General features: G+C 41.2%; 1 long non-coding RNA gene and 1 other non-coding gene across 3 annotated transcripts in view; both read left to right on the top strand.

The window, feature by feature from the left end:
* LOC124103067 (uncharacterized) overlaps positions 1-16,610 on the top strand; it is a 93,056-nt gene that overhangs the window by 26,290 nt on the left and 50,156 nt on the right. The window lies entirely within an intron of this gene.
* Trnaa-ugc (transfer RNA alanine (anticodon UGC)) lies at positions 4,343-4,415 on the top strand. The gene has a single exon. It is a non-coding gene; the product is annotated as a tRNA-Ala (tRNA).

The following is a 16,610-nucleotide window of genomic DNA, read 5'->3' as shown; positions in this document are numbered from 1 at the left end:
AACCTTGAACATTCAGAGAGTATTAAAGAAAAGAAAATAAGTACCCGTGACCAGAATACACAAGAACTTCTGGACAACATTAAGAGGGATAATTTAAGAATACTGAAATTGAGGAGGGTTGGGAGATGCAGGATAATGGCATGGATAACCTCTTCAGAAAAATAATAATGGAAAAATTTCCAAACCTTGAGAAAGAGATGGACATCTAGACACAGGAAGCATTCAGAACTCCAAATAGACAATATCAAAAGAACCTCTCCATGACACATTATAATAAAAATGCCTGACATTCAAAACAAGGATAGAATTTTAAAAGCCTCAAGAGAAAAACATCAGGTCACATTTTGAGGAAGTCAATCAGAGTTATTTCTGATTTCTCAGCAAAAACTCTAAAAGCCAAGAGGGCTTAGAATGATGTATTCCAAGTCCTGAAAGAAAATAACTGTCAAGATTGCTATATCCAACAAATCTATCCTTCAAAATCAATCAAGAAATAAAAATCTTTCAAGATAAGCAGAAACTTAAAGAATTCCTCACTACTAAACCCACACTACAGAACTTATTTAAAGAAACACTGCATGTATAAGAAATGCAACAAACAGACAAAAAACAACCACAACAAAAACCCAGAGCTCACAAATGAATGAACAATTATCATTTGAAGTATAGCCAAGCAAATGAGAAACAAGACCAAATTATGCATTAGAATGGAATCAATAATCCCAGTGACTCAAGAGGCTAAAGCAGGAGGATAGCAAGTTCAAGGACAGCCTCAGGACCTTAGTGAGTCCCCATTCAACCTAGTTAGATCCTGTCTCAAAGGGGTTAGGGACTTACCTCAGTGCTAAAGTGCCCCTGGTTTCAATTCTCAGTTAAAAAGAGAAGAGAAAAGAAATCAAAATGGCAGGGATTAATAAACATCTCTCTAATAATAATAATATTTAATGTAAATAGTCTCAACTCTCCAATTAGATAGGCTAACAGAATGGATTAAAAAACAAGACCTAACTATATGTTGTTTGCAAGAGAACCAACCATCTCAGAGGCAAAGACAGCCACAGCCTGAAAGTGGAAAGATGGAAATTGGTACATCATGTGAATGGAGACTAAAAATAAGCAGGAGTAGCCACTCTCATATCTGACAAAGCTGACTTCAAACCAAAATTAATCAGAAGAGACAAAGAAGGTCACTTCATACTGGTGAAGGGAACAATCCAACAAGAATATATAGTAATAATAAACATGTATGCCCCAAATGTGGGAAAATCAACACTACTTGAATAAAGCCTCAGCTAGACCTCAGCACAATACTGGGTGATTTCAGAATACCTCTCACTAATGAATAGGTCATCTAGAAATAAACTCAGTAAAGACTCATCAAACTTGAAAAATATTATAGATAAAATGGACTTAGCAGACATCTACAGAGTATTTCATCCAATGACAGCTGAATGCATTTTCTTCTGAGTGGCTCATGGAACATTCCCCCAAATTTTAGGGGAATGTTATGTTTAGACCATATTTTAGGACAAAAAGCAACTCTTAGTAAATACTAAAAAAATTGATATAATTCCTTGCATCTTATCAGATCATAATTAAATGAAATAGAAATCAGCCAAAAAAATCCTACAGAAACTATATAAGCTTATGAAGATTGAGTAATGCACTTATGAACTGATGAATGGATGATAGAAGAAATCAAGGAAAAAATTAAAAATTTCTTAGACTCAAACAAGAACAGTAATATAACCTACCAGAAGCTCTGGGGGCAGTATGAAATCAGTTCTACTAGAAAAGTTTATAGCTCTGAGTGCCTACATAAGAAAATCAGAAAGATCCCAAATAAATAACCTAATGATACATCTCAATACCCTTAAAATAGAAGAACAAACCAATTGTAAATCCAGTAGAAGAAAGGAAATAATTAATGTCAAAGCTGAAATCAATGAAACTGAGAATAAAAAGATAACACAAAGGATCAATGAAACAAAGACTTGATTCTTTGAAAGGATAAACAAGATTGAAAAACCTTAGCCAAACTAACTGAAAGAAAGATTCAAATTAATAAAAATAATTTGAATATAAAAATAATTTTTATTGAACAACCAATAAAAAAAATAAATAAAATAAATAAAAAATAAATAAAAAAAACAAAAAAGGAGAAATCTTGACAGATAGCACAGATATCCAGAGGATCATTAGGGACTATTGGACTATACTCTAATAAATTGGAAAACCTAGAAGAAATGGATACTTTTGTAGACACATATTTCCAAAATTGAATCAAGAGGACACAGAAAACCTAAACAGATCAATAATTTGCAATGAAATAGAAGCAATAATAAAAAGCCCTCTTACAAAGAAAAGCCTGGGGCCAGATGGACTCTCAGCTGAATTCTGCCAAACCTTTGAATAAGAACTAATGCCAATATTCCTCCAATAATTCCATGAAATATAAAGGGATGGAACACTTTCAAATTCATTCTATGAAGCCAGTATCACACTCATACCCCAAACAGACAAGGACACATCAAGAAAAGAAAACTATAGGCCAACGTTTCTGATGAACTTAGAAGAAAAATCCTTTCTAAATTATCAGCAAAGCATGTTCAGCAACATATTGAGAAGATTGTACATCATGACCAAGTTGGTTTGAGCCTGGAGATGCAAGGATGGTTTAACATATGCAAATCAATAAATGCAATTCATCACATAAGTAGAATTAAGGACAAAAATTACTTAGTCATCTCAATAGATACAGAGAGGAACTTTAGCAAAATTCATTACCCATTCATAATTAAAAACACTAGTAAATTAGAGATAGAAGGAACCTACTTCAACTTCATAAAGGATAAATATGAAAAACCCAAATCAGCTTCATAGTAAATGGAGAAAAACTGAAAGCATTTCCTTCGTAATCTGGAACAAGACAAGAATGTCGACTCTCACCACTCCTATTAATATAGTACCAGAAATTCTAGCAAGACCAATTAGGCAAGAGAAGGAAATAAAAGGGATAAAAATAGGAAAGGAAGAAGTCAAATTACCCTGTAGATGATATGATCCTATACATATAAGAGGCAAAAAAAAAAAAAATTCCACCAAAAGACTGCTAGAAGTGATAAACAAATTCAGCAAAATAGCAGGTTGCTAAGCCCAGCATACAAAAATCAATAGCTTTTCTATACACCAACATCAAATCTGCTGAGAAAGAAATCAGGAAATCAATCCCATTCACAATAACTAAAGGAAAAATAAAATCCCTAGAAATAAATCTAACCAAGGAAGTGAAAGACCTCTATAATAAAAACTATGGAACCTTAAAGAAAGAAATTGAAGAAGACACAGAGATGGAAAGACCTTCTATATTCATGGATAGGAAGACTTATGTTGCTAAAATGGCCATACTATCAAAAATAATATACAGATTCAAAGCAATCACCAACAAAATAATGTTATTCATTGACAATTCTTTGCAGAACTAGAGAAAATAGCCCTAAAGTTAATTTGGAATAATTAGACCCAGAATAGCCAAAGCAATTCTAAGCCAAAAAAGCAATGCTGGAGGCATCACAATATCTGACTTCAAATTATACTACAGAGCTATCCTAACAAAAACCTCATGGTATTGTCATAAAAACAGACACAGACACCAATGATACAGAATGGAAGACAACAGAGACAAATCCACACAGATAGTTATCTGATCCTTGACAAAGGTGCCAAAAACACACATTGGAGAAAAGACAGCCTCTTAAATAAATGGTGCTGGGAAAACTGGTCACCCATATATGGAAGGATGAGACTAGACCCTTGTCTCTCACTCTGCACAAAAATCAACTCAAAATGGATCAAAGACATAGGAGGAATTAGATCAGAAACTATGCAACTTCTAGAAGAAAGCATAGGGTCAGCACTCCAGCATGTGGGCACAGGCAATGATTTTTCTCAATAGGTCCCCTAAAGTTCAGAAAATAATGCCAAGAGTTAATATATGGGATGGCATCAAGTTGAAAAGCTTTTGCCCAGCAAAGAAAACAGTCTGGAATGAGAAGAGAGAACCTGCAGAATGGGAGAAAATTGTTGCTAGCTACTCTTCTGACAGATGATTAATATAAAGAAGTCGAAAAACTTATCACCAAGAACCCCCACAAATAACCCAATTAATAAATGGGCAAACGAATTGAACAAACAACTCTCAAAAGAAGAAATACAGATGGGAACAAATGAAAAAAATACTCAGCATCATTAGCAATTAGGGAAATGAAAATTAAGACTTCACTGAGATTTCATCTCATACCAGTCAGAATGTCAGTCATCAGGAATACAAACAATAAGGGATGGGGATATAGCTCAGTTGGTAGAGTGCTTGCCTTGCATGCATGAGGCCCTGGGTTCAATCCCCAGCACCACCACCACAACAAAAAACCCTAAACAATAATAAATGCTGGAGAGGATATGGATAAAAAGAAACATGTTTACACTTTTCATGGGTTTGTAAATTATTACATCTACTAAATTATTATGGAGGTTCCTCAAAAGACTAGGCATGGAACCACCATATGACCCAGCTATACCATCTCTTGCTATTTGCCTTGAGTCATTATACTACATTATAAGTCATTACACTACATTATAAGTCATTATACTACAGTGATACATGCACACACGTGCAGCATAATTCACAACAACCAAACTATGGAACCAGCCTCGGTGTCCATCAATGGATGAATGGATAAGGAAAATGTGGTACACATACGCAACAGAGTTTTATTCAGCCATGAAGAAAAATGAAATAATGTTATTTTCAGGAAAATGGATGGAACTAGAGAAAATGGTGTTAAGTGAAATCAGCCAAAATCACAAGGTCAAGGGTGGTATGTCTTCTCCCATATGTGGAAGCTCAAGAGGAAGAATAAAAAGAAAGGTAGAGTGGGGGAAATCTCATAAAAATTGAAGGGAAATCAGTGAAGTAGAGGGACAGGGGAGGGAGAAGCAGGCAAGGTGCGGGGAGACGAATATTGGGAAATGCTACTGGCCTAATTATATATTGTATTGTGTGCACGTTTGAATATGGCACAAGTCCCACCATTATATACCACTGTATACACCAAGAAGAAATTGTGTGTATGTGAAAAAAAAAAGCATATTGCAAGCTTAAAAAAAATAAGATAGAGAAATGCATCACAGGACATCACCATGAGACAAGGCCACTATTTGATAGTGAAGACTAAGGAAAAAACAAGATCAATGTGTGATCACATCTGAACATAGAATATGAACATTGTCCAATCCACAGAAATGACCAATGGCCTGTATGAGCAACTCCTCATTCTTTACCAAGGACAGCTGTACCCTTTGTCTATCTTCCCTCTGTTTAGATAACACTTACTAAGATGCTCCCACCTCCTGAGACCCCCCAGTCCAGTGCAAGCCCACTCTTTTGATCCCTCCAAACATCCACCAGCCCCAAGTCTGCCCCAAGTCCTTTAGGACACTACCCTCTGCCGCTCCCCAGGCTCCTCCCCAGTGCGTCCTCTCTGTGCAACACCCAGAGAGAAAGGCAAAGGGCCAGGGGGGGGAGAAGCAGGCACGGTGGGCGGAGGCACCTCGTTCAACTCGTTCCACTCCAGGTGTGTTTCTGTGATCCCCGGCTGGAGGACGAGGACAGTTATTCCTTCTGATAACCACAACTCACAGGACTTAAAGCCATCCCACGGAGCCATGGAAAAGTTGCCTTGCAGCCTCAGAGGAGTTGCTTAGGGGCTTCGTTGCTTTTCTCATTTATCAGAACTGGGGGAGTGGGCCTGTGAATGCCATGGTCCTCTTCAGCAGCGCGATGCTGGGGGGTCTCTGTGCCAGACACCCACACCCGAGTGCTGTGGAACAGCAGCCACCAGTGTCCTCAGAGGCACCTGTTAAAGAATCCCACAATTTCTGACCCAGTTTCTCCCCTGCTTCTGCCTCTCTATGAAAGTGAGCTTGGTCTTTATGGGACACAGGAAATCTGCTGAGCCCGGAGAAGGAGAGGATGGAAAGAAGACCATGTGGGCTGGGTGGGAGGGAGGTTTCCTGGGGATCCCAGAGGGTGGCGGAGAGAGGGAACTGGATGGGAAACAAGGAAAGTCTGTGCGAATATGGATTGGGATTCCCTTTGCTGTCTTTAAAAGGAAGCAAGTAAATAGAAGGATTGATTATTGAGTAACTCAGTTGTTGAGTTATGCTTCCTGAAGGGAGCGCTAATAAAAAAATTGAGGCATGTGGGACTCTGATTCCAATTAGGATTTATTCTATAGTCAGAAGACCCACAGAGGCAGCCCTCTTTCTCCCGGAGGCCTTGCTATTTTAGTGTTAACAGAGGGAAAAAGTGATTTTTTTCCTCAGACATTTCCAGCAGAACCCAGGATTGACCATACCCAGTTTTTCTCCTGATCTCTCATCTGAAGGACCCCTAGGGCCCACCTCTGTGGGCAATGAGAATATGCATAAATGGAGCCGGGGACAATGGCACACATTACTGTCATTTGCTGAAATGTTCATGAGGCTTGGTTCCTTAAAGCCTTTAATTTGTAGAGGCACCCAAAGGAGCCCATCTGTGGCAGACTGAGCAGTGGGCCACCAAGCATTCTGGAGCGCCCTTGACTGTGGGGTTCCCTGGGCGTGGAACTTGCAGTGTTAGAGTGAGGACGTTCCTTGGCCACCCGGGATCCCCTTGGCACTTGCCTTCCCCCACAGCCTCCTTCACAACTTTTCTCCTTTTTCTTCTGCTGCTGACTGAGCACTTCTTCCTAAGGGGCCCCTGGTCCTCCGACCTCTGCTAAACCACGGAAGAGACCTTGAGACCTCCTGACATCATCCACTGCCTCAGGTGGTCTGTTGACTGGCACTCCCAACCACGCACCAGTGAGAGGCCACAGGCGATGGTCTGACCAAGGCTTTTCTATCTTTTTATGATCCTTACCATTTGCTATTTGAATTTCTTTCCTGTTATGCAGTTTCTTTCTCTTTCCCTTACACGCTGTTGTGTAATTGGAAGGTGTGGCTGCCCCATACCTCTTATGAGGATGTCCCAGACTTTAGAATTGCAGAGTTCCTAATAGAAATAGGAGTTGTGGTTCGTGGGGACATCACTGCTCTGTGTTGGTAAGTTTAAACAAAAATTTCCAACAAATATGGGTATTAACTGAGAATTCAGTGTTTAGTGGGTTCCTCCAAACCTCTGTTAGAAGTAAAGGAGATTGACAGTCTCATTCTCAGGCAAGCAAGTGCTGATGTTTCATATCCTACTGGTTTTGCTTAGAAATGCTTGAATTCCAATCCTTGGTTAATTCTTTATATTTATTTTCTCTTCCACTCAGATGCATGTATATCCTACTCAGGTAATTTTAAAGGTTCAAGAAATGACATTAATTTTCTTTTGTAAATATATTGGTGTGTGTTTTTAAAAATCGCAACTGGGGTAGACGATCTATCTGATTTCAATTGGCCAGACTGCTCTTGGGTCCCAGTCACCTTAGATCAGAGATAACTATAGATAACTGGTTCGGATTGTCTGTAGAAAACTCTGCTAGATCCAGAAGGTCACCTTCTGGATCCCAAACCTTGGGGCTGGTAAGACTTCAAGACGCAGCTGGATATGGTACGTATATATTTGCTGTTATTTGTAAAAATAAATTATTTTGTCCCAAAGTTATAGACAGCACATAATCACTACATTAAATTTGTAAAATATGGAAAAATAAGGGGAAGAGGAGAAAATTATTCTGATTCCACCTTAAAAAAAAATCCTCAAACCCAGCCTTGGGCAGTTTTCCGTTTTATGATGAACTTCTTCCCATGACATTTTTGGGGTGCTCCTCCAGTGCCGGAGAGGGTGACACATGGAGAGTAAGCTCACATGGTGCTCCCACTGGGGTGCGGTGGGGACAACCAGGTGTCCTCACAGGGTGGGGGGAGAGAAGAGCGTTCCAGCCCCTCTTCTCCCATCCTGCAGGCCTCCGAATCTTAAAAGGCCCATACCCGTTCACCACCCTTTTGTATCCTTCCTGGAAGAATTCACAGGACAAACTATGCAGTTTTGTTGAAGATATTTATGACAACATTGAACTTTCCTGGAACCCAACTCAGCAAAGAATTAAGGTGATGTTCTTATCTTGGAGGATGTGTCAGGTATCAATTTTTTGCCTCACAGCTACAAATTCCCTCTTTATTGCTGCTCTGAGAAAACGGATAGGGGCCTTTTGCATGTTTTCTTTTTGTTAGATGGCATCAGGTTAGGCTTCGTCAGTAAAGGGAGCCTTGAGAGACACTGCAGGGCAAAGGGTTCGGCTTCCTGGGCAGGCTCCTTAGTGCCTGTGCCTTCTTCAGCACCTGGCTCCTGTCATGCATGGTAGCCAGAGGCACCCAGTAGCCAGGAGCATACTCTTTCACCTCTTCTTGGGTAATGGTTTCAGAACAACCAGGTCCCAGTATACGAGAACCAACCCCCAGATCTGATGAGACTGAAGAAAGAGGCTGACAGATCCAGAATTGCCCAGAGTGCAATTTATTGGGGACTGAGGGACAGAGTGTGGTTCAGGGTGGCAGCAAGGCCAGTGGAGTCCCACAGTTTGGGTCAGAAGGAGGGGTCTTATATCATGGTCAGGACAAAAGTGACTGCCTCCAAGCTGGAATGTACCTGCTTTATCTTAAGCTAATATCAAGAACACCTGGCACATTCCCTGCTTTGATGGCACCAGAGTCTGGGTCATGAGACTCCACATAACACTCTAGTGGTTTTGTCTATTTATAGTATGCTGGGGAATCACTGGGGGAAACAGACCTGGGTTCACCCTGGGACAATCATGGCGGTGGCAACTTAGGATGGCAGTCAGGTCGAGCTGAATCCCTACAGTGCTTTTGAGGTAGAATGCCTCCAGAGAGATATCTCCCTATGAACAGATTTCTGGACACCTTAAAGAGTGGATTTCTATCAAGTGCTAGAGAGCAGGTTTCCAGCAATTTCGCTCAACATGACATCAGGGTGATTTTTCCGCAATTCTTTCAGCCACGACTATGCCTCCTCCAGAGAGGTCAGGATTTCAGCTCCAGGTTGGGGAGAAGTTAGAGATCCCTTCCTGGGCATTGTATCATAGCCCTGAGGGCAGGAGGCTGTTCTTATTCCCATGTCCTTGAGAGTTCTCTTTCCTTCTTATGAGCCAATTCCTGCTACTTCAATCTCCAGTCATAATTAATAGTTCTTTATATTAAACACCCTAAACATGCACAGCATGGTCCAGGAGACTATGGGCCTGGTTGAAACAAAAAGATGGAGCGATGAGGAAGCAACAGCTGATGGCAGCCATATTCTTCCTGGGTGGGTGCTCGGGTTGGTGCCATGATCACCTGAGGACACCAGACTCCAGCTCCTTCCCTCTTCCAAAGTGGACTCTGACCGGTGACTCTCCAGGGAATTTCCAGGTGACCAAAAGACCTGACAAGAACAAGGTGTAATGATTATCTACCTATCTATCCATCCATCCTCTAATTATAGACGTATCAGTGTGTGATATATATGCATATCTCCTAGTTCTGTCCATAGAGAGGGCTTAGAAGCAACAACACCCTCATAACAATAAGTACAACAAGCATCCAGACACTGGCCTCTGAAAACCATCTTTCACTAAAATAAACCAGGGCTTCTTGAAAAATAATGAATGGTTAATTCCAGGATGAAGGCTTGGAAAGTGCAAGGTGAACCTGGAACATCTTCTTGTGCTGAAAAATAAGGAAAATCTCAGGGAATGATGGGAACATTACAGAAGATATGGGGTCTCTCACTGGTCAGATCAAGGATAATTTTAAGCATGATAAATGAAAACAATGGATCACAATCCAATGAATAGAAGAGGAAGGTGTGAGTCCGTATTGACTAAGTTGAGCAAATAAATGAACAAATGAAACAAATGAATAGAGAGGGATTTCCTAATGGTAGAGTGTCAAACTAGTAAAGCAAATGGAATAATGGAAATGGAGGGTAACCATCCGGCAGCCTTCACAGATACGGCTCGTTCTGAAGTCATCAATGGAGGCTAACTCTGAGGGGGAAGGTTTCATGAGGAACGGGTATTTTGACATAATCTAGGAATACCACCTCATAAAATATTAATAAGTTACAAAGGAAAAGTGAAATTTTAAATTACATTTATAATTTTATAATTAGGAATTTTTAAATTTAGAATTTAAGTGGAGAAATTTGGCAGGCATCATCATGACCAGGTGACAAGATGGGATGGGGGGACCTGGTGCGCGTCCTGACGGGATGAACTGAGAAGAGCACGATGCTGCTTCTGTGGAATCTGGCCTGAGTCTGCTCACCAGGCACCATCAGGTAGTCTCTGTTACCCTCCATCCTACCACACATGCCACAGAGCGTCGAGTCCCTGAAAGTGGGAAAGATAGAAGTGCTGTTTCAGATGGGAGGACTGTGAAGATGTATGACACCTGACATGGCATGCATTCCTCAGACAACCCTGGACCACCGAGGAAAGAGGTATTTGGGGGACAACTATAAAACTTGAGTAGCATCGGATGGTACTGTGTCCATATTGAGTTTCTGATTTGCAGGGTTGTATACTGGCTACATAGGACAGCGTTCTTGTTTTTGAAAAACACACATTGGATACTCTGGGGCTATAGGACTCAACTCCTGAAAGGTTCAGAATATTTGGTTAAATTATTATTTCAAAACACTTGTTTTTTTGTCTTTTTTAAAATTTATATATGACAGCAGAATGCATTACAATTCCTATTAAACATATAGAGCACAATTTTTCATATCTTTGGTTGTATACAAAGAATATTCACACCAATTCGTGTCTTCATACATGTGCTTTGACTAATAATGACATCACATTCCACCATCATTTCTAACCCCAACCCCCCTCCCTTCTCCTCCCACCCTTCTGCCCTATCTAGAGTTCTATTCCTCCCATGCTTCCTCTCCCTACCCCACTATGAATCAGCCTCCTTATATTAGAGAAGACATTTGGCATTTGGCTTTTGGGGATTGGCTAACTTCATTTAGCATTATCTCTTCTAACTCCATCCATTTACCTGCATATGCCATGATTTTATTCTCTTTTATTGTTGAGTAATATTCCATTATGTATGTATACCACAGTTTTTTTTTAATCCATTAATCTATTGAAGGGCATCTAGGTTGGTTCTGCAGTTTAGCTATTGTGAATTGTGCTGCTATAAACATTGATGTGGCAGTATCCCTGTAGAATGCTGTTTTTAAGTCCTTTGGTACAGACAGAGGAGAGGGATAGCTGGGTTAAATGGTGGTTCCATTCCCAATTTTCCAAGAAATCTCCATACTGCTTTCTATACTGGCTGCACCAATTTGTAGTCCCACCAGCAATGTATTAGTGTACCTTTTCCCCACATCCTCACCAACACTTATTGTTGTTTGTCTTCATAATAGCTGCCATTCTGACTGGAGTGAGATGAAATCTTAGAGTGGTTTTAATTTGAATTCCACTAATTGCTAGCGATGATGAACATTTTTTCATATATTTGTTGATTGATTGTATATCATCTGAGAAGTGTCTGTTCAGGTACTTGGCCCATTTACTGATTGGGTTATTTGTTTTTTTTTTTTTTGGTGCTTAGATTTTTGAGTTCTTAAATACCCTAGAGATTAGTGCTCTATCTGATGTGTGAGGGGTAAAGATTTGCTCCCAAGATGTAGGCTCTCTGTTCACCTCACAGATTGTTTCTTTTACTGAGAAGAAACTTTTTAGTTTGAGTCCATCCCATTTATTGATTCTTGATTTTAATACTTGTGCCAAAGGAGTCTTATTAAGGAAGTTGGGGCCTAATCCCACATGATGAAGATTAGGGCCTACTTTTTCTTCTATTAGATGCAGTCTCTGATTATATTCCTAAGTCCTTGATCCATTCTGAGTTGAGTTTTGTGCATGGTGAGAGATAGGGGTTTAATTTCATTTTGTTGCATATGGATTTCCAGTTTTCCCAGCACGATTGGTTGAAGAGGCTATCTTTTCTCCAATGCATGTTTTTGGCACCAAAACACTTGTATTTTTTAAAAGAAGGCTATTGGAGGTAAGAGATAATAGTGACTTAGGTTAGGGATAACACAGTAGTGGGGGGAGAAGATAACATTCTGGATATATTTTGAGAATAAACCAATAGCACTTTCTGGTGAATTAGATATGGATTATGAAAGAAAACCAAGATGTAAGAATGACCCCAAGCATTTTGGCCTGAGCCCTTGGATGAGTGACTGTATTGCCACCTGCGTGTGAGCTGTGGGTAGGGCTGGCTTTTAGGGACGGTGAAGAGTTCTGCTTTGGAGGAGTTATTTGAGATTCACGAGACATCCTAATGAAGATATCAAGTATTTAGCTACCAAAATCTGAAGCTCAGAAAGGGAGTCAGGCTGGAGATTTAAATTTGGGAGTTGTCAGCAAGCAGATGGTATTTAAAGTCAGGAGGGTGTGAGATCACCACACAGGGAGCACAGAGGACTAGAGAAAGCACACACTCAGGATTGCCTTCCAGGGGGCTTCAGCCAGGTAAACTCTCCAAAAAAATCACTGAAAAATGTCCACCCATGTAAAAATGTAGGGCTATGGACCCGAACATTCTTTGTCCTCAAAGTGGCAAAAGTTTGGCTTGTGGAGAGAGGATTGACATAAAAACCATAATGCCACATGCATTGACATTTTCATTATGTTTACTATGTGCCAGGCACAACGCCAAGCGCTTTACGTGGCTTATCACATTTCATCTTCATCTCAACCTTATGAGGGAGGTGATATCATGCCTTCTTTTCATGCAAGGAAACTGAGGCTTATAAATTGAAATGCTGTGTTCAGCTGGATCGGGAGGCTGAGGCGGGAGGATCAAGAGTTCAAAGCTAGCCTCAGCAAAAGCAAGGCGTTAAGCAACTCAGTGAGACCCTGTCTCTAAATAAAATACAAAATAGGGCTGGTGATGTGGCTCAGTGGTCGTGTGTCCCTGAGTTCAAAACACTGTGTTCAACATCTCGTACCTAATGAGGCTGGGGTTCAGACCGCTGTGATCTCTGCAAGTGGACTTCCAGTTGAATGGCTGCGTTATCCAGCCCTAAGCACAGGAAAAAGACAAAGAAGCTTCTCATAGGGCTCTAGACCTGGCTAAAACAACCAAGCCAACACACACACATACACACAACAAATGCACACACACACACACACACATCTGTAACTGAAGACTTCCAAGCATTTGAGAAAATTCCATTCCCCAAACGGATTGCCTCTCACTTATGGGGGTGTGCCCTCTGAGAGAGGTCCTGGAAGCTTGGGTGTGATGGAGAAAGGGCTTGTTGGAGTTGACCCACGTCTCCAAGGACCTCGTCTAACAGACAGTGCAGTTTCCAGGGTCCCCAAATCTGGATTCTGAACACAGCCAACCCTGTGTTTTTAAGAGCTCTGTCTTTCCTGAAATTCCTTTCTTTTGGCTTTGCTGTTATTTGCCACTTTTACAAGCTACTGAACCACATCACTGGTGTGAACAGTTTCAAAGCTTACATATTTCTTTTTGTAATCAGTTTAGTCGATCTTGTAACTATAAAGAGAGAGATGGTAAATCCTAAGCTCCCATTCTGAGTCAGAATTTATGACAAGAACAACGTGCTTGTGCCCAAACAGAGCCATGCATGTATGGTAATATGGCACTTGAAATTTATGTACTTCCTTTTATCCAAGGAACAGAAAGTGCTTCTATAAAATGGATTAAGAGCCAACTGTCTACAGCAGGCAATGAGAACGGTTCAAAATAGGACTGCCGTGGGAATCGTTTAATTTCTGCAAGGCCAGAGTTCACACTAAACAACCATGAGTCCTGTGTTTTACGGAAGTGGATTTCAGGAGACCACTGCCATTTCAACCCCGGCTGCACAGTGATGGATGTCACTGCATCTTCACCCACAGGTGTGGGATTGAAGACTCTCCTGTGGCACTGCTGTGTGGTGCTGGATGCCACACAGGACGAGCCCCGGGTGTCAGGAGGAGATGGCAAGCAGTGTGCATCCCAGTCATCCCCTTCTACGGACTGACTGGTTGGCTCTCCTTAGCAAGGACAATTCTTTGTGATTCTCGTTGTCAGTTTGAAAAACTCTAGTCTTATAGATAAGCCAGAATTGAAGGCCCATGTAATAATATGGCTTCTATATAATGCATTCTTTAAAATGCCCACACTTGGATAGGTCCCTGTATGAGTTACCTATTGCTGTGTAACAAATGATCCCAAATGGAATGACTTTAAATAACATTTATTATGTCTTAGTTTCTGTTGGCCAGGAGTCCTGGGGTACCTTGACTGGGTCCTCTGCTTTGGGACCTACCTTTAGGTGTTATCTAGGGCTGTGTCCCCTCCAGGCTTGACTAGGGGACAATTTGCTCCTACTCACAGGACTTTTTGCATGGTTCAGTCCCTTGTGGGTTGTCGGGCTGAAGTCCCAGCTCCTCGCAGTCGGTCAGAGGTCCCCCTTAGTCCCTTGCCACATGAGCATCTCACAAGAAGAGGGCAAAGGAGAGTACTAGCAAGACCAGCCGCAGGCTTGGCAGTACTTACTAAGGTTTGTTGCTTCATCACAGAAACACAGTTGGCCAATGGTCAGAGGCACGTCAGTAGCTTACGCTTCAGGGCTGGGGACCGCACAAGGCATGAAAGGTGGGGAGTGGGGGGCAGACCCCTGGGAACCTCCACACACCTTGTCTCACTGTATCCTAGGAGTAACCCTCCAGTGCAGCGTCGGTCCTTCCCTGTTATGGATGGGACATTAAGTTCTCTGATTCCTCAACTTTCCCCTATGGCAAAAAAAGTTCAAATTTAGTGATTCACAGCGTTCATTCATTTATGTGTTTATTCCATAAATATGTGATATGATACGACATAGTTGCCAAGATGCCAGTTTGTATTCTTGGTAAAATATGGGAGTATACCAACATCCTAGTAGTTCTTGAATCAATGTTCCTGTGAGAAGGAATTATTCATAAAATCATATATTATATATAGTGTCTGATTTATTGTTATACCCATAGGAGTTATTCATAAGATATAAGAATTGTATCTTTTATATCATTGTAAGAATATAAAAATTCTCATAAGAATTATTAATTAATCTACCTTTATAATTTTCGTTGAAACATCTGGGATTGGAGTGTCTAGGATCCGATCATTTCCATTTCAGAGATGGATGAACAGTGGTTATGATGTGAACAATGCTGCAGGGCCTAAAATGGAGAATTTCCGCCCAGTCCTATTTAGAGCTCAACCTCTATGTACAAACCACACGGGAGAGGTTGACATGTAACTAGGGTTGACACCACCGATACAGACATCACGTACCCACCACAGGTGTTAGCGAGGCTTGCCGTCCTGCTACCCTTGAGATCATGTGCAAAGTCTATAAAACATAAAATTTTAAATTGTGAAAATAATGCACATATGTAAAAGATGAATTTTAAAAATTGTGCCGTTTTCTTAACTCGGAGGAACCTACCATGTGGCAAGTACTGAGATGAGGAATTATTCATAATATACATATATGTATCATAGTGCTTGCTTTATGGTGTTAGACTAGTCGTGGATATTCATTTTATATAGGGGACTTGAGCGTCAGCGTTCTGTCATCTCTTGGGGGTGCTGGAACCAATCCCCCAAGAGACAGCTGTAATTCTTTTCTGTCTTATGATTTGGTGTGGAGGCAGGCCTCACCAACTCTGAGCATGCCATCTACCATTGAGCTACGCCCACTCCCGGCCCCTTTGAGATAATGGAAGATACACTGGGATTGTGAAAGTCGGCGAGGGAAGCTGCTGGGGGAGTGCTTCTTCACTGACAGAAAGGCAGATGCTCTTCTGGGGCATCATCAAACAGTCCAGATGCAACCAGAGAGCCAGGGATGTGGTCATTTCTGATCTATGCAATTACTCAGAGGCCAAAAGGAAAGACACGCCCAGTTTCATAAAACCCAACAGCAGGGGTCTGGAGAATCAATAAATGTTGGTGGATACCCACAGGGCAACTTGGGAGCCAAGTCACTCCACTCGGGAAACCTTTCACAGAGAGTTGTTTTTGAACAACACTCTGAGCTGTGGAAAAGCAGGAATTGAAAGGATGAAGGCAGAAAGCTGACTGGCTACCTTGAGATCCTCAGTGTCTGTGGCTGATTTGCAGCTCTTTATGCTGTGGCCAAGAGACTGCAGGATTCAAGGCCTCTCTTGGGATAGAGCAACTTGCTAAATATTCTGTAGAACCCGTGCTCTAACCAGCAGCCTCCCCAGCAGCAGGACAGGGAGGAGGTAGCTGCTGTGGTTTGTCTTTTACTTTTTTTCCCCTCGAAATACCCAGATTTCCAAGTGGCGAGAAAACAAACACCAAACCCTTATTAGAATTTTGGATTAAGGACAGCTATCTGTCTTGTCTCACTTTTGATTCACCAGCTGATAATTGGGCTATCGCTGGGTCTAAAAATAACATACAGTACATTAAAATAATATTCCTTGGCTACATTTCCAAAGTGGTATTCTGGGACTTCTGTGCATTAATCCTGTAAC

The sequence above is a fragment of the Marmota monax genome, unplaced genomic scaffold (genome assembly GCF_021218885.2).
Source record: "Marmota monax isolate L192 unplaced genomic scaffold, Marmota_monax_Labrador192_F-V1.1 WCK01_AAM20220418_F8-fsc00039, whole genome shotgun sequence".
NCBI lineage: Eukaryota > Metazoa > Chordata > Mammalia > Rodentia > Sciuridae > Marmota > Marmota monax.
This window is presented reverse-complemented; position numbering and strand designations above follow the sequence as displayed.